This window comes from Protopterus annectens, chromosome 16.part0 (assembly GCF_019279795.1).
Source record: "Protopterus annectens isolate FY-2018-M chromosome 16.part0, PAN1.0, whole genome shotgun sequence".
Classification (NCBI taxonomy): domain Eukaryota; kingdom Metazoa; phylum Chordata; order Ceratodontiformes; family Protopteridae; genus Protopterus; species Protopterus annectens.
Genome location: NC_056750.1, coordinates 291,000,318 through 291,024,295, shown reverse-complemented (window position 1 = coordinate 291,024,295; position 23,978 = coordinate 291,000,318). Strand labels below are relative to the sequence as shown.

At 44.1% G+C, this 23,978-nt stretch overlaps 1 protein-coding gene across 3 annotated transcripts in view; it reads left to right on the top strand.

Annotated features, from left to right (window-relative positions):
* Positions 1 to 23,978, top strand: part of AGGF1 (angiogenic factor with G-patch and FHA domains 1) — a 1,405,627-nt gene that overhangs the window by 1,110,054 nt on the left and 271,595 nt on the right. The gene's annotated exons all lie outside the window — the stretch shown is intronic.

Below are 23,978 nucleotides of genomic sequence, written 5' to 3'. Positions count from 1 at the left end.
TGCAGCTCTATACATGTAATCAGTTGTGAGGAGGCCCATACGTCCTTCAGAACAAGGACTATATAATGTTGGTATACACTTATTTTTATAAATATTATTTGATAAATGCAAAGCATTTTCATGTTTTCCTGTCCAACTGATGCATTACCTTTTGGGCCAGTCATTTATCTCCAAAACTGTAAGCTAGAACAGGAATAGCAAAGTAGTTTATGGCTTGGACTTTGTTCCTAGATGTCAGAGCTGGTTTCAGTATTAATTTTAGGCTTCTGAAACATTCCTTACTGAATTTTGTTTGCATTTGTTCATGCTTTATTGTCATTCCTACATCAACTCCCAAATATTTATACACTACTTCCTACTCAAGTTCCTTTATATTGCATTCCTGTCCCACACTGAAATTTTCTTTGTGCTGCAGCTTTCTTGCTTTAAATGTTACTTTTGCACATTTATCAGTTGTTGTGTCTTTCGGCTTTTCCTGGTTAGGGGTCACCACAGCGGAACTCCGGTCCGCTAATGATTGGCAGTAGACTTGTACATGCCGAGTTGCCAACCCTGACGCACAACCTTCAAACGAAGGTACGCCCATTCACGCATGTCTCCACACAGAAGACACTTTAGCTGGGAATCGAACAGGACATTGTCTTACTGTGAGGCGACAACGCTACCGCAGCACCACCACCGCAGTACCAAATTATATTCTTGTATCAGTATTGTGAAATTATAATGAACTTGTATCAGCAATCTTAATGGTTTTCATGGTCATCTCTTGAAGCACCTGCTTACACTGGTAGAAAACTATATATTTCTTTGATTCTTGTATCATCTGAGAAAGTTTTGACTACTTCCAGTTACGCTTTCAGCATCTCATCTGATGAACTAAACAGTTTTAAACCATCCACAAAAAGAAGATGAAAAGTCTTTACATTTTTCTTGTTTTCTGGGAGCAAAATTGTAACCATGACTTAATCTGTTAAATAGCTTAATGGGTTAAGGGCAAGGCAAAAAAGCAATGTGACACAGTCACCCTGGAATATATCCCCCTTGGATAATTTGTCCATTATCATGGCTTAGCTGCAAGGTGGTTTGCCGCTGTTTCATGGTCACTGTAATATAATTGATCAATGTAAGGTATGTCTTATACATGTGTAAGTACTCCTTTATCCATGAATGTGGGATGCTCTCAAATGCTTTTTTGTAATCCCTCCTTGCCATACTTCGATTCTTCCCCTTTTTGCAATTCTCCATTATGTTTTTAACAGGAAATGATCCTTGTCCTCTGTGATTTTGTTTTGTTACTCTTTTGTTCTACTTCCTTGAATGAGCGTATAGTCATTCAGAAAAAAACTTGATTGGTCTATAGTTTTTAGGATAGCTAGCAGGTTCGCTCTTAAGGAGAAATATTGATGTTCATCGTGTTACCCTGCTGCAGTCATCACACTTGGGTTATCCTGTCGTCAGGTGGTCCCGCAGTCGGCCTGAATTCCAAAGTTTTGGTCCGGCGTCGGTTGCTGTCGCTTCTTCCCTGACGTCAGTGCGCCAGGGGTATATAAGAGGCATCCAGCGCCATTTTCTCCAGTCTTTCTTGCCACGCGGTGCCCGAAGCAGAAGCAGTTCGCAAGTGCCATCGGCCGACACCTGAGATTTTCAAATCGAATTTCAGTCCGAAGTCTTCAAAGCTAAGTACCCCGTTGGGGAACATTTTCTTGCCTCAGTCCGATGTCAGAAAAAGTTAACAATTGCATTTCTTGTGGGGAGCAAATACCTCATAAGGACTTTCATTCTTATTGTATACCTTGCCTAGGCCCAGACCACGACGTCACTGGTTGTCGGTTTTGTGCTAGGTTCAATAAGCGAACTGTAAAGCGATGCTTTGATTTCGCACGACACTATTTCGGTAGGAAATTTAATTACACTATGCCGTCGGAGCAGCCGGCGTGCATAAAAAATGCAAAGATAAAGACAGGCAGCCTAGATCCAAGCCAGACTCCGGTTCCCCGGTTTTCAGTGAGGCACCTACGCAGCCCCTGGAGACCGCAGAATTGGAACCCCAGACCGCTTCGGATTCTCAAGCAGCGAGTTCTAGGCCGACGCAGCCATTTTCTTTAGGCCCTACCGACGACATTGCAGAAGGAGAAGCCGGTGCTGTGGAAACACCTTCGGTTTCAGAAGGTGTCTTCAGACCGACTACTCTCACCATAAAATCTTATGCTAAGCTTAAGACTCCTCTAAAACCTAAAAAGACTGCACATCAGTCTCCAGTTCAAGGCCCCATGCCTAAGAAACAAATGCTTAAAATGGCTGAAGATTTGATTTCTATAATCAGGGGTTCCCAAGCCCCCCCCCCGACAAAAGGCCTAGACAAGAGGAGGATTATGCCTCCTCTGATCAAGTGTCTATTTCCTCAGGCTCCTCTGAGGAACAGGATTACTCCTTTCCCCCTTATGAAGATTCTGATGCTGAATATTCCATTCCCTCAGCTTCTCCCCCTGAAGACTATTCCTTTGGGGAAACCTTACACACCATGAAGGAAAATTTCCACTGGGAAGGTCAGGACTACTCCGACTCAAAGAAAAGGCTCCGAGAGTTTCTTTTACTTCCCCAGCACAGACCACTTGCTATCCCTCCAGTTTTAGACATTGTGGATAATGTTTACTTAGAATCTAGTCTAAATCCAGATTCTCTGCCTCCTGCTCCAGCCAAACCAGATAGATATTATAGAGTGCCTGACTCACACAAATTCCTTTACAAAAGCCCTGTTGCTGACCCAGAGACAATCTCCCAGGGACCCAAAGGGGCTAAGGCTTCTATGGCTAAAAATCCTGTACCCTCTGAAAGGGACTGCAGAGCACTAGATAGGTGGGGGAAGAAGGTTTACACCTCAGCTACTCTAGCTATGAGAGCACTAAATTGTCAATTTCACATGCTTAAATACCAACAATTCCTAATGTCTCAAATAAAACAAAAGATGAGCACGCACCCTCAGCAGTCTGAATTCAAGGAAATGCAGGATCTGTTGCATGCAGCTGAACAGGTGGGCAAACATACTTTACAATGTGGATTTGATTCCTTGGAAGCTTCCTGTAGAGCAGCTGTTACTGGGTCTGTTATACGTAGGCATGCTTGGTTAAAGGAACAAACTCTGCCTGATCACGTTAAAGCAAAGTTACTAGATGCACCCTTACATCAGGATGTCTTATTTGGGGTTAAAGCAGAAGAGGTTTTAAAGAAAATGGAGGATAAGGCAAAATCTATGCAGACAGTCAAAGATTTCTTACAGGTACAACCCCCACGCTTCAGCAGAAATTGGCCAACAAAAAATTGGTCGTTTCCAGCTTCTGACAGACCACAGAGGGGTAAATACAGGTTCCCAAGGGGCAGAGGACAAGCACAAATCCCTTACAAACCTCGCCAATGGGGCACTGCAACACAGAAGGGAGGAGAAGACAGGTCCCAAACTACTAGAAGGCAAACACAATGACTTAAACCTCAAACTGCCGAGCAAAACTCTCTTGGCAGCTCCCTTGGGAGGAAAATTAGCATTTTTTACAGACAACTGGCGCATCGTCACAAAGGACAAATGGGTCCTAGACATTATCTCACAAGGATACAGATTCCATTTCCACACCTTGCCAAGGATAAAAGGAATGCCAAACCTGCCACAAAATCAATGGGCAGAGGCACAAAAACAAATTACAGCTCTCATGGACATGAGAGCCATTCAACTGGTACCTACACAGGAGCAAGGCCAAGGATTTTACTCAAGGCTCTTTCTAGTCCCCAGAAAGGACAATGCTTGGAGACCCATTCTGGACCTTTCAATTCTAAACACCTTCTTGCAAGTACCCAAATTCAAGATGCTAACACTACAGCAGCTTCTTCCCATGTTGGACAAGAAAGCTTGGCTAGTAACGTTGGACCTCAAGGAGGCATACCTGCATGTCCCTATCAGACAAAATTGCAGAAGATACCTCCGTTTCATTGCAGGTTCAACCCATTACCAATTCTCTGCACTGCCCTTTGTCTTATCTATTGCGCCCAGGATCTTCACAAAATGCCTGGCACCAGTAATTGCATACTGCAGACAAAGAGGAATTCAAATATACCCATACCTGGATGACTGCCTCATCCAAGCAGAAAGCAAGGACATTCTCTTACAACATCTGGCTTTTGTAAAACACCTTCTAGGTTGCCTAGGGTACACAGTAAACGAAAAGAAATCAAAACTAGTGCCCTCACAAAATATGACATTCCTGGATGCCAGCTTGAATACAACGGCCCAGATGGCTTATCTGACACCAGACAAACAACTACAACTAACTCAATACTTCAAAACAATGGCAACAAAGACCCAACTCCCTGCAAGAAAAATTCTGCAGGCCTTGGGCTTCATGGCATCTTGCATACTACTAATACCATTTGCAAAACTGCATATGAGGAAATTACAATGGTACCTAAAAAGCATATGGACTCAACACAGCCACAGCTTGGAAACAATGATACCTCTCATTCCCTGCCTTCAACAGGAGTTTCTATGGTGGTCGCAGGCATGTCACCTTAACAAGGGTCAGCCTTTCACCTTACCCCCAGCCAGGCAAACTATGACAACAGATGCATCGGACTATGCCTGGGGGGCACACATGGCAGGACGTTGCGTTCAAGGCATATGGACTGCAGATCAAAGGAATCTGCACATCAATCAAAAAGAAATGCTAGCTGTACAGAATGCCCTGACAGCCTTCAAGGACCTCTTACATCCAGGACAGCTTATAATAAGGACAGACAACACCACAGTAATGTGGTACATAAACAAACAAGGGGGTACACACTCCTACCCTCTATGCAGGCAAGCAATGACCTTGTGGAACACAGCACTGGCTTACCAAGTTCAATTACAAGCTCAATTCCTGCCAGGAAAAAGAACACATTGGCAGACGACCTAAGCAGAAACATCATGGATCCCCACAAGTGGAAACTGGATCCACAAGTATTTGCAGTGTTAACTCAAAAATGGGGGCGCCCAGACATAGACCTGTTTGCCAACCCCCAAAACTATCAGCTATCAAAATTTTGCACAAGGACATTTCACCATCAAGCTTGGAAAGTGGACGCACTCTCATTCAGTTGGAAAATGCTGACAGTATATGCCTTTCCTCCATTGCCCCTTCTCACAAAGGTGTTGCTAAAAGTCAGGATGGAGAGACCCCGAATGATTCTCATTGCCCCAGACTGGCCACGCCAGCACTGGTACCCACTATTAAGGAACATGGCCTAGGGCCCACCATGGATTTTACCACAAATTCCTCATCTGCTCACACAGCAAGGCAGTCAGATGCTACACAGCCAGCTCAAAACCTTAAATTTCGCTGCATGGCAAATCACCTAAGCAAACAGCCAGCTCCTCTTTCACAAGCTGTTATGGATGTTATTCTGGAGGCCAGGAGGCCCAGCACCAGGAAAGCCTACTCGGACAAATGGAAAAGATTTTGCGCCTGGAACCAAGCTAAAGGCCAACATACCCTTCAGCCGGACATACCTCAGATTCTACAATATTTAACTAAGATATTACACAAAGGACTGTCTTTTTCATCTATTAAAATCCACACCTCAGCTATTTCAGCTCACTACAACACGGATCCTCCCTTATTTTCACATCCACTTCTAAGGCATACAACCTTTGTGGTGTATTTGCTTATAGCTGGAGGGATGTTTTGTTTGTGCTAAACATTTATTATTGGTACTATCTACTGACCACCTTTTGGGGGGCACCTGACATCTGGGGCAAGAAAAACTGAAGAAAATGGCGTTGGATGCCTCTTATATACCCCTGGTGCACTGACGTCAGGGAAGAAGCGACAGCAACCGACGCCGGACCAAGACTTTGGAATTCAAGCCGACTGCGGAACCGCCTGATGACAGGATAACCCAAGTGTGATGACTGCAGCAGGGTTTACACTCGAACATCTACATTTATCGTAGGTACAAAACTGTACTTTTTTCATATTGTTAACCAGTTTGGTGTCTGTTTGGGGTGCACATATAAGTAGTTCTTATTCAGGGCTAAATCTTTGTGTAAAGATGTTAATTTAGCCAGAAGTTATGTGCAACATCTGGGTTTGGGGGGGTTTCATTTAGGAGATTTTCTTAATTTTGTGTCAGTTTTTCTGTCCGTTACTCCTTCCCATTTCATATCCTTTACATTTGAATTTTTTATTGTTTGTTTTTCTTCTGTCCACTTAACATCTTTATTATGTTTCACAGAGTCTTCATAGATATTTCTCCAAAATGTGTCCATTTCTTCTTTTCTTTGTGGTGTTTCTATTCCTTTTGCTTTCTCAGTTCTCTAAAAACACAGTGAATTGCTTATTTTGTACTTTTCCTTTATATTTATCTGCATATCTTCTAAGTTTTCTGCCTGTGGTGATATCATTAGTTTATTATTTGCAATAGTGTACTGTAGATCTTGTTCTGCTCTAATACTACTTGCTGCTTTTACCACTTCTGTCATTCTGATTATTTTTGTTCTGTTCCCTGTTCTATAGTCTTCTAACAGTGACACTTCTTGTTTTAACTGCTTTTCAGTTTTCTCTATTCGATACTTCCACGGTGGCATTTGATTTCTTCCCTTCCTTAAACTTATTGCCCTGAATTTTTGTGGTAAAACTTTATCTGTTATTAATTTAGCTGCATAGTAATATATCATATTTACTTCTTTTGTGTCATATGAATTTCTGTTAATTATCTTGATTACTGTGTTCATTTGTTTTATCAGATATCTAACATTTTGGGTCTTATTGACTTTCTGTAATATATTACTTTCATCGATCTTAATATGTCTGTATTAAATCAAGCACCTCTTCCCTTAGATTATTTTTTTCTAAACTGAGGGCACATTCTTTGTCCTCTGTTTCCTGTCCGCATTCTACACAAAGCTCCTGAGCATCTTCTTGTGACATATTCTGTTCAACTGCATCTTCCATCATCCATTACTCTTTCATATGGGAACTCACTAGCCTGTCACTCAACAACAGTGATTGCGTCAAAGTTGCCAGATCTGAAGTTGTCCTATCATGCCTTCATTCTTACTGATGGGTTCTGAGTTGATCCTCGGCTCCGACTCGGCCAAATACAAAAGCTTGAGGTCTTCAACCAGCTCGTGGCTCACTCCCTATCCCATGATGCACTGATGCTTCCCCCAGATCTTATTTGCCGCTGCAACAGATTGGGCGATTCACCAGCTACGGCTAAGTGATTTTTTTGTTGTTTGAACTATTTCTAAAAGTTACCATTTCCATATTTCTTTTATAGTTAGGATAGTTATCTTTAATCGCACCTAGCGATTTCTTTCAAACATGTATTTTTTTGTGAAATTAAACCATGGTCTGTTTGTAGGTCCCTGTTTATCTCCCTATCCCCTTTCTTCACTTAGAGTGTTAGCGATAGTTATTAGTACAATAATTTACTGACTAGTTACTTAGTTAAATGGTTAATTACTTAGACAGTTATTAGTAGGATAATTTTGACTAACAATTATTGTTTGCGTAAATATTCAGCATTTTTTTGTGCGCTGATAGGTTTATGTGTATGCATATTTGAACCTGCTGAAGTTAGAAGGCTCTCACAGGTGTTATTTTTTGCCTTAAAGACTTTTGATTGGTTGTCTTGTGGAAGTTTGCTAAAATTATTGGGTGTGTATGGACTGTTTTATTTCCAGGCTCTAGTAGTTGTTAGACTTGTATTAAACCCTATTTTAGTTAGAAGGCTGCATTTTTGTTGTTGTTTAAGCCCATTTAAATTAGAGGGCTCTTTAGTGTGTTGTGCGTGTTTGTGCACTTTTTCTAAATTTGAGAAAATGTGTCAGCAAGAGAGAGACAAAGAGAAGGAGGTTAAACAATCTAAGCCTTCTGGATTTAAGAAATGCCCAAAATGTGGACAAAAATGTCCATTATTGATGGGCACACAGACTGTGTGTATTGCTTAGGACCCTTGCATTTTCAAGAAAAATGTTCTAGCTGCCATTCTTTTAGTTCTCGTGTATTGCAAGAGAGAGAGAACAAATTGATAGTCAGAGGCATGATTAAGTTTTCCTTTCAGGAAGCAATAGAGCAAGGTCAAACTACTCATGACAAACCTACAAAACCTAGAAAAAGAACATCTACCACTGGATCCTTGGAGTCTGAAAAATCTCTTTCCTCCAGTAAGTTAAAATCTGACAGACCTTCTACCTCGGCGCCATTGCCCTCAGAGCCGACGGTCGTAACAGTGAAGAGCCGGTCCCCGGTTTCGGAACCAGTATCTGCAACTTTAAAATCACCTATTTTGCAATCCATAGCTTCTTCATCTGCATCGTCTCGATCCTCATGAAGCCTGTCTGAGTTATATGTGGATCATGTAGTGCAGAGGCTTCAGCAGAAAGCAGCATTGGCCATACTTTTGTCAGGGCCGACCCTACGGGTTTCGGAACCGACTTACCTTCCTCCACCCCACATCTGTTCCTCCGATCTGACTCGAGGTTTCAGAGCCAGAATGCTCGGAACTGATGATTGTGGAGCCATCAGTACTGAGACCTGCTGCAGGTTTTTCGGATCTGACTTCTCAAACTACTTTGGAGCCGACCAAAGAGTCTAGGGGCCAACACACTCTGGTCGGGTCTGGGGAAGACAGTTGAACCGATTTGTCGGGTCCAATTTTGCCTCTTGGGGCTTCGGCGCAGGTGGCACCTACCTCTGCATCGGAACCCACTGTCCTGGTGCCAAGGGAACTGTTTCTTTGGATCTAGGGGTTCCTTCGCATTGGAGTCAAGGAGCTTTCGATGCCATGAGGAGAGCATTGTCCCCAAGGATATCCACTTCATCAGGACCAACAGCTTCTTCCCTTAAAGCACCAGTGTCTACCTCTGCATTACAGATTCCACAGAAGCATAGAGACCCAGAGCCCCAGGAAGCCCCATCGGGTGAGCCTTGCTCTTCCGAGACCTCCCCAGAAGCTCCCACTGAGGAGGTCCCTTGGAAGAGGCTATGCAAGAGGAAGCATTTGGACTCCCCTCAGGAATCTGTCACCTCAGATACTGGCCTAGATGATTCAGAAGGGTCCCCCACGGTCACCCTCAGAAAATATCTCCTTTGCAGATATCTTGGAGATTCTCAAACAGAGGGGTGGCTGGCAGCCCATCAACCCTTCTGATGATGAGTCGGTCTACCTGAAGGTTTTCAGGTCTCAGCCCTCTGCTACTTGGGTGTCTCCGCCTTTCGACGAACTTATGAACCTGGTTTGTCGAAAGGCGAGGCGTGGGAGTCTCCAGATACAGTGGAACCTGTCCCTAGGAGGCCTAATAAATTTATTACTTTGCTACAAGATAAAGCTTTTCTCACCAAAGGAGTCCCTGTTGATGCCATGGTGGTGGCGGCGGTGGCCACCAAAAAGGAGTTATCAGAAACTTCGACATCGGTCCATCCACTGAATAAAGATTCGAGGGTAACGGACAGGTACGGAAAGCACATGTTTACTTCAGCGAACCTCACACTAAGATGTCTGAATTACCTTCCACATTTTACTAGATTGCAAAGAGATCTCCGAAAAGAGCTGGGAGATACTCTTCAGGGTTCAGTAGCTGCAGGGGTTACAGACAAAATATCCTCCCAGCTCTCCACCCTTAATTCCCTAGTAAACACGTCAATGTGCCTGATTTCTTACGCAGCTGATGGAGTGAGTAGAGCAGCGGGTACAGGAATCCCTCTTAGGAGACGTTCCTGGATGCGCTTGTGTTATTTGTGGAGCCATTCAAGTCATCCTTTATCAACACCCCTTTTGATGGCTCATCCCTTTTTGGACCCAAAGTAAAAGAAACGCTTACCACGTGTGAACAAGAGGGAAAGACTTTGTTGTCGGAGTCCGTTTTTCCACACCTACCAGACCTTACCCCAAATGTCAGAAGGGGGGAAAATGTGGTTCCAAAACCTCAAGCAGCCTTTCAGGACACACATGGTGAACCCCCCTCCAGAGGGGACTCCAGAGGCAGGGGGGGGCAATAATAATGGAAGATGACAACCACGCCGCAGAGGGGGTCTGCAGAATCAGGGTGACAAGGAGCAGTTCTTTGGGAAAGCCCTATCAGCGATCCTGAAAGGAGACCCACCTGTCCAACTCTGGAGGTGGTCAGGGGACGCTTACCTTTGTACCTAGATGCCTGGCTAAAAATAAAAGACAGCTGCGTACAAAGTATCATATCCAGAGGTTACTCTATTCCCTTTTCCACCCCACCTCCCTTGAGAAGAAAGATTGCAGATGCTCCACCCAGTCGCAGGAAACAAGCAACCGTAGAAATCCAAAGGTTGCTAGAAAAAAAGAGTCATCCAAACGGTCCCCGCAGACCAGATAGGATACGGAACTTACTCAAGGTTCTTTCTAGTTCCAAAAAAAACAGAGGACTGGAGACCCATTCTGGATCTCAGCAGACTAAACAAATCTGTGAAGAAGACAAAGTTCCGGATGGTTACACTGCAGTCGATACTTACTTTTCTAGGAAAAGACAATTGGATGTGCTCTATAGATCTCCAGGATGCATACTACTACATAAAAATGGACAGACCATCCAGAGATCTCCTGTGCTTTCAGCTGGGAGCCCGTCACTATCAGTTTCGAGCACTGCCCTTTGGACTCACAGCAGCCCCCAGAGTGTTCACCAAATGCATGGCAGTAGTCCCAGCTCACCTGAGACGTTTAGGATTCCGGGTGTTTCCATACCTAGACGACTGGCTCCTAACCACCACCACCAGGCAGCAACTCATTTAAGCAAGGGACACCACTATGAAGCTATGCTGTCAGTTGGGAATTACCATAAACTTAGAAAAGTGTGTTTTATTGCCCTCGCAACATACCGTTTTTATAGGAGCAGATCCGGACACCACCACAGTGAAGTTAAAGCTTCCGTCAGACAGGGTTTGTGCTGTTTGACAACAGGTTCTGACACTCCTCTCAAAAGCAAACGTCTCGGCTTCAACAGTTCTCAAGTTACTGGGTACAATGGCGGCAGCGATTCTTGTAATTCCACTGGGTTGGATGCATATGCAGATACTACAATGGCCCCTTTTCATGCAGTGGTCCTTTCAAGGACTCCCAGTGTCACATCAGATAATCACAAATTCCTGCAAGAAGGACCTTCAGTGGTGGCTAACATTGGATTGTGTAACAATAGGCCATCCTTTTGTTTTACCCACCCCTCCAGCCATATGGACGCTTCTGTGATGGAGAGAGGGGGAGGATTATCAGGGACGAACAGTCCAAGGCACATGGAAGGAAATCGAGGCTCACTTGCATATCAGTGTCCTAGAGATGAGAGTGGTATTTCTAGCATTGCAATCCTTTCGAGTCTCTCTCCCTCTTGGGACCATTGCAATACAGACAGACGACGTATCAGTAGTCTGGTACATAAACAGACAAAGAGGAACCAAATCTTACCCCCTCTGTCGAGAGGCCTTGAGAGTATGGCAGTGGGCAACCTCCTCCCAGTGCTTTCTAATAGCAGTGCAAATCCCAGGGAGGTCCAGTGTGATGATAGACAAACTGAGCAGGGCAATTCTATTGCCTCACAAGTGGTCCGTCAAGAAAGAAGTGGCGGAAATGATTTTCCGCAAATGGGGCCAGCCTTGCTGCAATCTCTTTGCCATGCCTACAAACGCAAAATGCAGCAGCTAATTTGCCCTAATTCCCCATCCGGAAGATGCACTTGTACACAATTGGCCCCCGGGTCTCCTTTATGCTTTTCCCCCATTACCACCGATACCCAAAGTTTTACAGAAAGCCAGTGCTCTGGGAAGGACATTAATTCTAATAACCTCTTACTGGCCTCACCAGGTTTGGTTCCCCTTTCTTCGGCCTCATCTGTTGAAAGAACCTTGGATCCTGGACCCAGCTCCAGACCTCCTGATTCATTCATTGGGGGCTCTTCATCCATCCCTTCAGTCCCTCAAATTGACAGCTTGGCTTCTCCAATTCCAAACATAGCCAGGTTTCAAAACCTTTCAGCTACAGCTCAGCATATACTGACATCCTCTCACAAATCCTCCACTAGGAAGTTATATCTCAGCAAATGGAAGAAATTCTCAGTATGTGTTAGACTTTCTACACTAAATCCTTCACTTTGCAGGTATTCTATAACTTCAGCTTCAATTTGTTTAACTTCTTCTTTACTAATCTTCCGTTCTGCATTCCCCCTTTGTGATCTTGTTTTTTGTATTATGATATATTCCATATCTGGGTTCCTTTGTCTGTATTTCTCTTTAAATATCTTTGGAGCTACTTTTTTGTATTGATTAGTTTGGCTTTGTCTTTTACATAAGTATTATACCATATCAGATCTCTTTTTCTTTTCCATGTCTATGTTTCTTAAACCTTTCAAAAATCTCTAAGTTTTGTTGTTGATATTTGCGCACTTCCTCTGTCACTTCTTTTTCCAAACGGCCAGAGGTTTATTGGTCTATATAATGTTTTTCATGAATCTGAGGTATTAATGACCACAAATTTGGATGTGAAACTTTTGACAGTTTTTCTTGTGCAATTATTTTTCTTTCATCTAATTTCCCTGTTAAACTTTGTAAATATCTCCTGTCTGGAAATTCTGGGCTTCTTGAATAATAGTAACAGTACATAATTTCTTTGTCAGCAATAGCCCACTATATCATCTTTATGGCTCTTTTGTGTTTTTGTGGACTAATACTTCCTTCTACAACAGGAGAGCCCCCCCCCCCCCCCCCGAGACTGATCTAGCCCCATTGTAGGAATGTTTCCGTGTTATATTGTCATTTTTTTCAAGTTCTGGCACCAGTGCGCCCACCAGGATTGGGCACATTTTATCCTGGGACTTGTGCACCCCGCTGTCTTTTATTTTTTAACCCATTTCTGTCCATGATATATGCTGTATAACGTACAGTCTGTGTGTCAGTGTCATCTTGGGTAGATTTTGTGATAACAGGGTCCATCTCATGAAGGTACTCGCAAAAATGTGAGGATGAATTCAGTTCCAGCAATACTACTCTCCTTTGCTGATTTTATCACCTCTCCATCTGGGCCCCCCGGTTATTTATCTTCACTATGTATGTAAGGCTGCTAATTTTACTAGAGCATTCTGTATATTGTGTAGTACTGCTGTTAATAGTTCTTGTGGAGCTTTGTATGTAATGCTGCTAAACGTTACCAGAGTATTCGGAATGTTTTATATATATATATATATATATATATATATATATATATATATATCTATAGTACCATCATCATTTCTCATGGAGCTTTTCTCCGTGGGCCTCTGCTGAAAAGGGGCTTGTTTGCCCTGTCGAATTTTCCTGGTAAACAAATGGGAATAGAGAATACTTTGCCTTGGTGCTCACAAAGGAGAAGGGAAAATAGACATCTAGGAAAGGTACTAGAGCAGAGTGGTGATACAAAACAGAGAACAAGAAAAAGAGGGATGAGAAGATGTGGGAGATAATGAGCGTGTTCTTACTATATCGTACGATCTGTATGATCTGTGAGGAGACTTTCCTCGATGGGCGTCTGATGGAGATGTTCTTCCTTACTCTTTCAGTCTGGTTAGTTGAGGCTTCCATGTGTTGGGGGACATGGAAACCATTTGCAGGTGCATGCCATGATGTCAAATGCTGCATTAGGAGAGTACGCCTAACCTTTATGCCCACCTGTTCACCCCACAACCACTGTAAGAGCACATTTGTGCAAATCCAGCAATGAAGGGGATAACACAGTGTACAAAGATATACAAAAATGTACTTGCTAACTTCACAGAACTCCAAGAGTAGTCACTGAATGGATGGGGCATCTTGACGTTTTTGACAAAGGGACACCATGAGGGCATTTAGGACTTACCAAGGAGGGTCCTCCCAATGATCAGCTTATAAGATAAGAACATATCTTTTACAGTAGATATCTGGGACCTTTCTTGGAGGTCAGTGACTGCAACCAGTGCCATCCTTTGTTTTGATCAATATAGCCACCATTTCTCGCTGTCTCACCCCCCCCATATGTCTTGGGTCCATCACAGGCATTACATGTTAAAAGGAGGTGGAATATTTCTCCCTGGGCCTCCGCTGAAAACAGGCTCTATGGAACCTGTTCGGACTTTTCCAGTCAACAAATGTTAAATGAATAAAAATATAAAATAAAAAAGAAAAAGAAGAAGCTCCAGAGAATGGAGGACAAAAAAGGAAATGGTATTCCCTTTCAGTCTCCAGTGTCTCCTCTCAGTTTTCTTAGTCCCTGACCCAAACATCTGTGCCATCCGAGGCCTCTTGCTTTGATCATATGAGGCTGCCACACACCTTTGGATGGTTGCACATTCTGCCAAGCCAGAAGCCTTTCACAAGGGATTTGTTCAGATATCCCTGTGCAGGTATCTGCACCTACCTATTTTTATCTCTTCTCACGAGGAGAGGTGGATCCCCCTTGGTCCCTGTCAGTGGGAACATTTGTGGTCAGAAAGTGGAGGCCAAGACACTGAGCTGCATCCCAGGTTAAGAGAACTCACCCATCCAAATATAGGATGACTGCTCAGTCAGTCATCTTGCAGTTATCTTTACAGCAGTAAACAGGCAGACTCTCAGATTTCCCACTTTCCCCAGACTCCCACAAAGGAGCAGATAAATCTGGCATAGAGTTTGTGCAGTCTATTCACTACCTGCAGGCAGCAGTGGAACAGATATCAATGTCAGAAATTCCCTTGTATTAAAAGAAAGAGTGAGACCTTCCTCTCCAGAGAGATTCAGATTCCTTGGAGGATGAGCTGGCTTATGCTTCTAGAATGTCTTTTCCCTTGGCTTTGACAGAGGTACTGGAGATGCACTGTCCCTTACATCATCTCCTGCAGATATCATTGCATTTGGTGATGCCGTATGTGTAAAGAAGGATCACTACAGTTGGAATTCTAAAGAGGACCAAGTTGACCTTCAACTTCAGTTTTCTAGGCTTGCTGATGCTCAAGCATGTGGCTGTCCCTCCACTTTTAAAGGCTTTAAAGGATGCTTTCCTTGATGCCTGTTGGGAACCAAACTCCCATCCTCCTACTCCAGCAAAGTCTAATCAGTTCTGCGCAGTCCAGGATTTTCATAAATTCATATATATATATATATATATATATATATATATATATATATATATATATATATATATATAATCCTGATTTAGCAGTGGTGTCTTTGGATCTGGAAAATGAGTCTAAACTGGTTCCAACCTTTTCTTCCTTTCCCAACAACAGGAAGATTGAGTCCTGACTACTCTGGGAAAAAAAATGTGTTCATTGTTGCTAACCTGGCCGTCTGGACATTGAACTGTTAGGCTGACATAACTAAATATCAGAGCAAGTTTTTTGTTCAGTTAATACAAAGATAACGGATGTATCTTATGATACTCAAAAGGTTAAACTCCTATAGCTGGCCCATATAATTTCTCAGATACGAAAGCATGCCATTAGATATGGCTATGATTCTATGGATTCAGCATCTAAAGAAGTGGCAGTCAGCTCTGTTATCAGAATGTATACCTAGCTGAGGATTCAGCCCCTGATAAAAAACAATATCCTTTTTTTTAGGTAAACATCTGTTTCAGGGGGATAGAACCAGTGGCAAAAGAGAAGCAAGGCAAATTGTTCTATTTAGCACTGTTCAATTTGTCTGGAAAAGGGAGTCCTTGGTGTCTGATCTTTGACCCCTCACAGCCAGAATTCAAGATAAAAATCCTAATGCTACAGTCCCTCATGCCATTCCTGTCTGCACAAATTGTGATGGTAGCTGTGGACCTCAGAGGAACTGGAGGTGTTTCCTCATATTTGAGGCAAGAGATACCCCACGTTTAGGTTAACTCCTTACAGTTTGACTTTGCTATTGCACCCTGGGTCTTCTGACAGTGCCTGGCTACAGTGGTACCATATTGCGGAACCAAGAAAACTCATATCTACTTATATCTGGATGACTTTGTGATTCAAACCCAGTTACAGGGGGGGTTAGAGAGGGCACTACAGTTCATGCTGAATTGTTTCAGCTTGAAAGAATTCAGCATGAACTGTAGTGCTGAATTGTTTCCAAACCCTTGCACTCTATCAGCCAACCAAAATCAAACTTGTACCCTCCAAAAGGGTGATGTATTTTTGTACTTCGGCAGCTATAGGACCTTCATTCTGCAGAAAAAGACAGCAGATCCAAAAACTTCCTTGGATCCTACTACGTGGATACCTAAGTCTCCTCTAATCCGATTTCCACTTTTCACCCTGGATCCAGTATCCCCTCAGTTCCATTCTCCCTTCTTACAGGAGACACCTAGAAAATATTCTAGGCTACCATCTACTGTTTTATCCCTTAAGTCTTCTAGGAGCTTGTCTGAGGCCGAGGTGGATAGTATGATGAAGTTTTTTGGGGCTCAGATTCAGATGGGGGTCATCCCTGTTCCATCTCCCATCAGACCTGTGAGCCTGCCCTCATCTCAGGTCACATCTCTTTCTCCGATCTGACTAGTGGTTTCGGAGCTCCTGGATTGAGATCTTGGAAGATGTCCTTATTGGATCTGAAAACCACTCATTCTGTGACTCTAACCATTCCCCTGAGTCGACTGGCTCTGACCTCTTCAGAGCTGGATGACTGTCAGACCCCAAAGCCACCGTGCCAGCTCCAGAGGGGGTCTGATTGGGTTATAGAGGTTGGGGCAGGTGGCTTTGGTGCCTATGCGACTGGCTGCTGTTTCTCTTGAACCTTCTGCCTTTGAGGTTGTGGAGGGGGCTTTCTCTTTACCCATAGAAATTATATTGTTGCCTCTTTGGATCCTCTTTTTCCAAAAGAGGGCACCTAGATTCCCCTCAAGAATCTGTCACAGAAGAAACTAACTTCGATGAAGGGGAAGGGCCCCCAGCTCTCTGATGATGTCTCCTTTGGTGAGATTTTAGAACTTCCTAAACAGAGAGGTGGAGGGTCCTTCAGTATTCCTTCCTCATATTTGAAGCAAGAGATAACCCACTTTTAGGTTAACTCCTTACAGTTTGACCTGACAGTTGCACCCTGGGTCTTCAGAAAGTGCCTGGCTACAGTGATACCATATTGCGGAACCAAGAAATCTCTTATCTACTTATATCTGGATGACTTTGTGATTCAAACCCAGTTACAGGAGGGGTTAGAGAGGGCACTACAGTTCATGCTGAATTGTTTCAGCTTGAAAGAATTCAGCATGAACTGTAGTGCTGAATTGTTTCCAAACCCTTGAACTCTGTCAGCCAACCAAAATCAAACTTGTACCCTCCAAAAGGGTGATCTATTTTTGTACTTTGGCAGCTGCAGGACCTGCATTATGCAGAAAAAGGTGGAAACCCTAGCAGGCTATTTTCTAGAAGTTTTTCAGAAAAAGTGCATTGCAGTGAGAGAATTCCGTAGGGCAGTGAAATATATATGGAATATTTAGTTCTGGTGGTAGTCTTTGCAAGCTGCATTAGAGAAAGTTCTAGTGGTATTTTGAGGATGAGCATCTCTTTGTGGAAATTATTCCCATTCCTAAGAGAAGTCAGTGTTTCTGGAAGCTTTCTGGACTGGCCCAACTACATCTTGGATGGTCCTTCTAGCTGACAAGTTAATTAATCTTATCTCATGTCGAGCATGGAAGGAACCCAGTACAATAGAACCTGTACTTAACAAGTTTCTTGCTCCTCCTAAAGGTAGGGCCTACTGGAGCAAGGGAGTCCCATAGATGCCATGGTCATGGCGGTAGCCATTAAGAGAGAGTTTGCAGAGCAGAGGTCATCTGTCCTTCCCCCTAATAGAGAGTCGAGGGCATTGGACAGAGTTGATAATCGCATTATGCCTCAGCTACCTTTGCTCTTCTGTCGCTGAACTATTTGACAGATTTCAGCAGGCTACAAATGGATTTGATCAAGGAGCTTTCCAAATCTCTTTCAGGATCCTTTTCTGTGGAAGACCAGAATAAAGTTTCTTCACAACTGACCACCCTACAGTCCATCTCCAATCTGTCCATCAGATTAATGTCACACAGTTAGTCTGTCACACAGCTGAGGGTACTTCTAGGGCTGTGGGTTCAAGCATAGCAGTCAGGAGGCATGCCTGGATAAGCTTGTGTGATTTTTTTTTTTTAAAGTCCTTCAACTCTTCATTCATCAATGCTCCTTTTCATGGATCATCTTTGTTTGGCCCCAGAGTTAAAAAAAACATGACAGAAAGACCCTGTCTGCCATTGGGATCTGTTTATCTACTCCTCAGAGATCCCTCTGCAGGAATCAGAGAGGTAGTAAAAAGATGTAGTTCCACAAGCCCAAGAGCCTTTCCAGGAATCATGAGGAGGTAGTTCTTCTTTGGGAAAGTAGGAAACTAATGGAAGACGCGACTCTCATGGCAGAGGTAGCCTGTAGAACCAGGGCTTCAGAAATACCCTCTCTGACAGACTTTACCAGTGCTCCTGAACTTTTACCCAACTGCTGCACTCTGGAGGCAGTTGTGGGGGGTGCTTATCTTTGTACCCAGGAGCCTGGGCATGCATCACAAAAGACACTTGGTTGCAAAAAAAAATCAGATGATATAAGAATGTCATTTGGTCTTGATAAATGTGCAAAAGCAACCTTTAAAGCAGGAAGCCTGCAGCACCAGGAAAACATCAGTTTGGGACAAAAATGTGATATAAAAGAATTTGAGCAAGCGGGAGTGTATAAATATTTGGGAACTGATGAAGGATCAACAATAAAATTTGAACAAATGTGAATAAAACTTAGTAAGGAATACCTTGGAAGACTTAATCCTGAAAACCGCATTGACATCTAGGAACAAAATCCAAGCTATAAACCAATTTGCTCTTCCTGTCCTAACTTACAGTTTTGGAGTGATTGACTGGCCCCAAAATGTGTTGGATAGATTAGAAAGGAAAACAAGAAGGATGCTTCATGCTCACCAAATGATTTATAAAAATCAGTGCATACCAAGATTATATATTCCCCTTTCCGAAGGAGAAAAGGGCCTCCTTGAAATTGATTACATGTATAGATCTAGCAGCAGAAGCATATTGGCGTCAAGCAGGAATGGAAATCAAACCAGAAGCAGATAAAAATCAGGCAGCAACTGAATGTGCCAAAAAAACAAAATAAAGAATATAAGGTGAATGACCAGATGAGAGGGCAAGAAATGGCGAATTCAAACCAAGAGATCTTCTTCTTCTTTCAGCTTTTCCCATTTAGGGGTCGCCACAGCGGATCACCTGTCCACTCATGATTGGCAGTGGAGTTTTACGGTGTCAAGTTGCCAGCCCATTGCCCAACCTTCTGTAGAAGGCGCACACACTCATGCCTAGGGTCAATTTAGAGTATCCAATCCACCTACAGCATGTCTTTCGGATGTGGGAAGATGCCGGAGCACCCGGAGGAAACCCATGCGACCACAAGGAGGACATGCAGACTCCGCACAGAAGGCACCCCAGCCGAGGATCAAACCGGAGAACCTTTTGCTGTGAGGCGGCAATGCTAACCGCTGCACCACTGAGGCCACCCAAACTCTTTCGGCTTTTCCCGGTTAGGGGTCGACACAGCAGAACTACGGTCTGCAAATGATTGGCAGTGGAGTTTTACAGTGCCGGGTTGCTAGCCCGATGCCCAACCTTCAAAGAAGACATATGTCTTTAAACTTCACTAAACCGCGGGGAGAACATGCAGACTGTACACAGAAGGCGCTCCAGCCAAGAATCGAACGGGAGAACCTCTTGGTGTGAGGCGACAACGCTAACTGCTGAGATGAAAGGCTAATATTGGCAGCCCAAGGTAGTGGGCTGCGTACACGCTGGTTTACAAAGTCCAGTGAACAAGTGGGAGAAGCAGACACTTACTTCATTTGGTCTTCAACCTGTGGGTCCTCAGATCCACATCGGATCTGATACAGCCGCGGTTCCAAGAGATTTTCCCATGCTCCCCTCCTCCCCTTACTCATAATCCCCCATCTCCCTTCCTATCTCTCGCTTTTTCTCGTGGTCCGAAAGCCTGAGAGGAAGCCGCGTGGTTGAACAGTATTTTTTTTTTACTTTTTATTTTTACTTTTTTTTTTCTTTTTTCTAACTTATTCTTTTATCCTATCTATTCTTTCCTGGGTTCTTCTTACTGGGCTTTTTGGGTTCTTCTTCCCTTTTTCCTTTCTTGGTGTGTGTGTGTGTGTGTGTGTGTGTGTGTGTGTGTGTGTGTGTGTGTGTGTGTGTGTGTGTGTGTGTGTGTGTGTGTGTGTGTGTGTGTTTGTGTCTGTGTGTCTGTGTGTTCCTTTTGAACCGGTTGAGGCATGGTGGATGCCCCCAAGCCAGGTTTCAAAAGGTGCACCGAGTGTGGCCATAAGCTTTCCCCGGCGGATGGCCACACTCTGTGCGTGGTTTGTTTGGGGGTTGCTCACCTCCAGGCCCCCTGTTCTATTTGCGCTGGGTTTAACCCCAGAGCACTTAAGGACAGCTGGGACAAACTGATCGTTAAGGACCTGTTGCCCTCCTCTGGTGGGGCTGAGATCCCACCTTCCCCTGCTAAGAAAGCTTAACTATAAGGGCTCTCGACTGTCAGTTCCATATGTTAAAATATCAAGAGCACACTTTGGAACTTTTGAAACAGAAAATGTCTGCTTTACCAGATTTTGCCAATGATAAAGAGATAACAGAATTACTACACTCTTCATCTGAGGTGGCAAAGCACTCCTTGCACTGTGGATTTGACACCCTAGAAATTTCTAGCAGTGCAGCAGTGACAGGATCTGTTATCAGAAGGCATGCATGGTTGAAGGAACAACCTCTCCCTGATCATGTCAAAGCTAAACACATGGATGCACCTAAGACCGCTTGTTCATACAGAAAACTGAAGAGGTACTTAAAAAGATGGAAGACAAAGCAAAATCAATGCAGACTGTTAAAGATTTTCTTCAAGTACAACCTCCTAGGTTCAGCAGAAATTTTCCCTCCAAACACTGGTCCTTTCCTGCACCAAACAGGCAGGCACAGGGCAAAACTCATAGGGACAGACCCAGCAGAACTCAAACTCAGGGCCAGCAAAGAACTAAGTAGTGCCCCCCCCCCAACACTAGAGCAGGGAGTTCAAAAGCAACCTTGTATGGAAAAAAACTCTCAGTGACTACCTTTGCCATCTCTGCCTGCCTCCACCACACCAAAAGCTAGGAGGAAGGCTATCTATATGCAGAGAAAATTGGAACTCCATAACAAAAGATTAATGGGTCTTAAAAATCATTGCTCAGGGGTACAAATTAAATTTCCAAGAACTACCACCTCCAAGATGGTATCCAAACCCACCTCCAAACCAGTGGGCAGAAGCACTAAAACAAGTGCAAAACCTAATATCCCTAAGGGCAGTAGAACCTGTACCTCCAGAACAAGTTGCAAAAGGATTCTATTCCAGATTATTCCTTGTTCCCAGGAAAGAGGGGACTTGGCGTCCCATCCTGGACCTATCCTTTTTCAATATCTTCCTGTTAATCCCAAAATTCAAAATGCTTACCGTAGAAAAGCTTCTACCAATTCTGCCAAACAAAGCTTGGATGGTCACCTTAGACCTGAAGGATGCTTACCTGGACATCCCAATAAGGGAATCATGCAGAAAGTTCCTGCACTTCAGAGCAGGATCATTACACTTTCAGTTCTCGTCTTTGCCCTTTGGCTTATCTACTGCTCCCATGGTATTCACGAAATGTCTAGCTCCTGCCATTGCCTTTTGCAGGCAAAACAATGTACAAATTTACCCTTACCTGGATGATTGACTCATCCAGGCAGACTGCAAGGAACTGCTCCTGCAGCACCTCTCATTTGTAAAAACATTACTCACCTCTATGGGGTTCACTATCAATGAAAGGAAAGCAAAACAAACACCTACCAGGAAAATCATATTTCTGGGAGCCTTACTGGACACAGAACAGAAAATGGCCTTTCTGTCCCGGGAAAAACAAAGTTTCCTACCAAAATACTTATGTACTCTGACCTCTCAAACAGAGCTGTCTGCCATGAAATTCCTGCAAGCTCTAGGGTACATGGCCTCATGCATCCTCCTGGTACCTCTGGCCGTACTGCACATGAGGAAAATTCAATGGTACCTAAAGAACCTATGGTGTCAATGCTCACAACCTCTGGATACCTCCCTGCCTGTGATCCCTTGTATACGATCCGAGTTTCTCTGTTGGGCCCAGGTCTGTGCTCTGAACAAGGGACTTCCATTCACCCTCCATCCATCAGACCAGACCATAACTACAGATGCTTCAGACATAGCCTGGGGCGCCCACCTAGAAGGCAGATGCGCTCAAGGTCTCTGGGATGCACAAATACTACCCTTGCACATCAACTGAAAGGAAATGATAGCAGTGCAAAACTCTTTGGCATCCTTCAAACCTTATCTCAAACCAGGGGTTCTTCTCATAAGAATAGACAACACCACAGTCATATGGTACATCAACAAACAGGGAGGGACTCTGTCTTACCCCCCTGTGCAGATTAGCCATGAACCTGTGGCTAGCAGCCTCATCCATGGGACTACATCTTATAGCCCAACACCTACCGGGCATCAACAACACCCTAGCAGACCACCTATGCAGAAACCTCCTGGACCCACACGAATGTCAAATCCACAGAGACATTTTTCTGCAAATTACCCACACATGGGGGGACCCCCCCCAGGTGGACCTCTTTGCCTCTCATTTAAATCACCAAGTACAGAAATTCTGCACCAGGGGGTACCATCACCTGGCCTGGAAGGTCGATGCTTTGACCTTCCCTTAGTATACCCTCTTTGTGTATGCATTCCCACCTCTTACTCTCATTCCAAAAGTATTAATCAAGATAAGGGAGGAAAAAGCGAAGAGCAATACTTATTGCCTCAGATTGGCCCAGACAGTATTGGTACCCACTGCTGCGCAGCCTATCTCATCAGCCCCCCTGGTAGCTACCTCTGATACCTCACCTCCTATCCCAGGTGGGAGGGACAAAGCTGCACCCAGACCTTCAGACACTCAAGCTCTCAACATGGCTTATTCTACCATAACCAGCAAGGAATCTATGCTAAGCATGCAAGTCCTTGACATCATCACAGAAGCCAGAAGGCCCAGCACCAGAAAATCTCCCTATGGCACACCTTCATATGAGGGTACTGCAGTGGACACTGGCAGTTCAGTGGTCACTGTTAGACCTTCCTTTGTCTTTTCCAGTGAGAATTTCAAAAGCTTGCAGGGACTCCCTTTGCTGGTGGATTAAGTCCCCGGATCTCCTCAAGGGACATCCTTTTCAACCTCCTTTACTCCAAACCAAGGTGACCACGGACGCCTCCCTACTAGGGTTGGGGGGCAGTGCTCAGGAAGGACAGTCCAAGACACGTGGTCCCCTTCCGAGACCTATCTGCACAATAATGTTCTAGAGATGAGAGCAATTCTTCTTGTGTTGCAGGCCCTCCATGCTCATCTTCCTCTGGGAATGATTGCAATTCAGATGTACAGTGTGTCAGTGGTCAGGTATATCAACAAATAAGGGGGATCCAGATCTTATCCCTTATGTTGAAAGGCCATGTGAGTGTGAGAATGGGCAATCTCCACCAGCCATTTTCTAGTGGGAATGCACATCCCAGGACGGTCAAACATTCTGGTGGACAGGCTCAGCAGATGTATCCTAATGCTTTACGAGTGGTCTCTGAAACCTTCAGTGGTGGAACAAATCTTCCTAGAGTGGGGTTGTCCTTGCTGTGATCTCTTCGCATGTCCTTTCAACACGAAATGCAGCGAGTTTTTTGCTCTGAAGCCCCCAGAGACGCTGATTCATGCTTGGCCTCCTGGGCTTCTTTATGCATATCCTCCTCTTCCTCTCATGTCGAAGTTTTTACAGAAAGCCCTAAGGCTGGGGAGCACTGTGATGCTCATCACCCCATTCTGGCCTCGACAGGTTTGGTTTCCCTAACTCAGGTCTCATGTAGTTGTTCCAACATGGACCTTGGA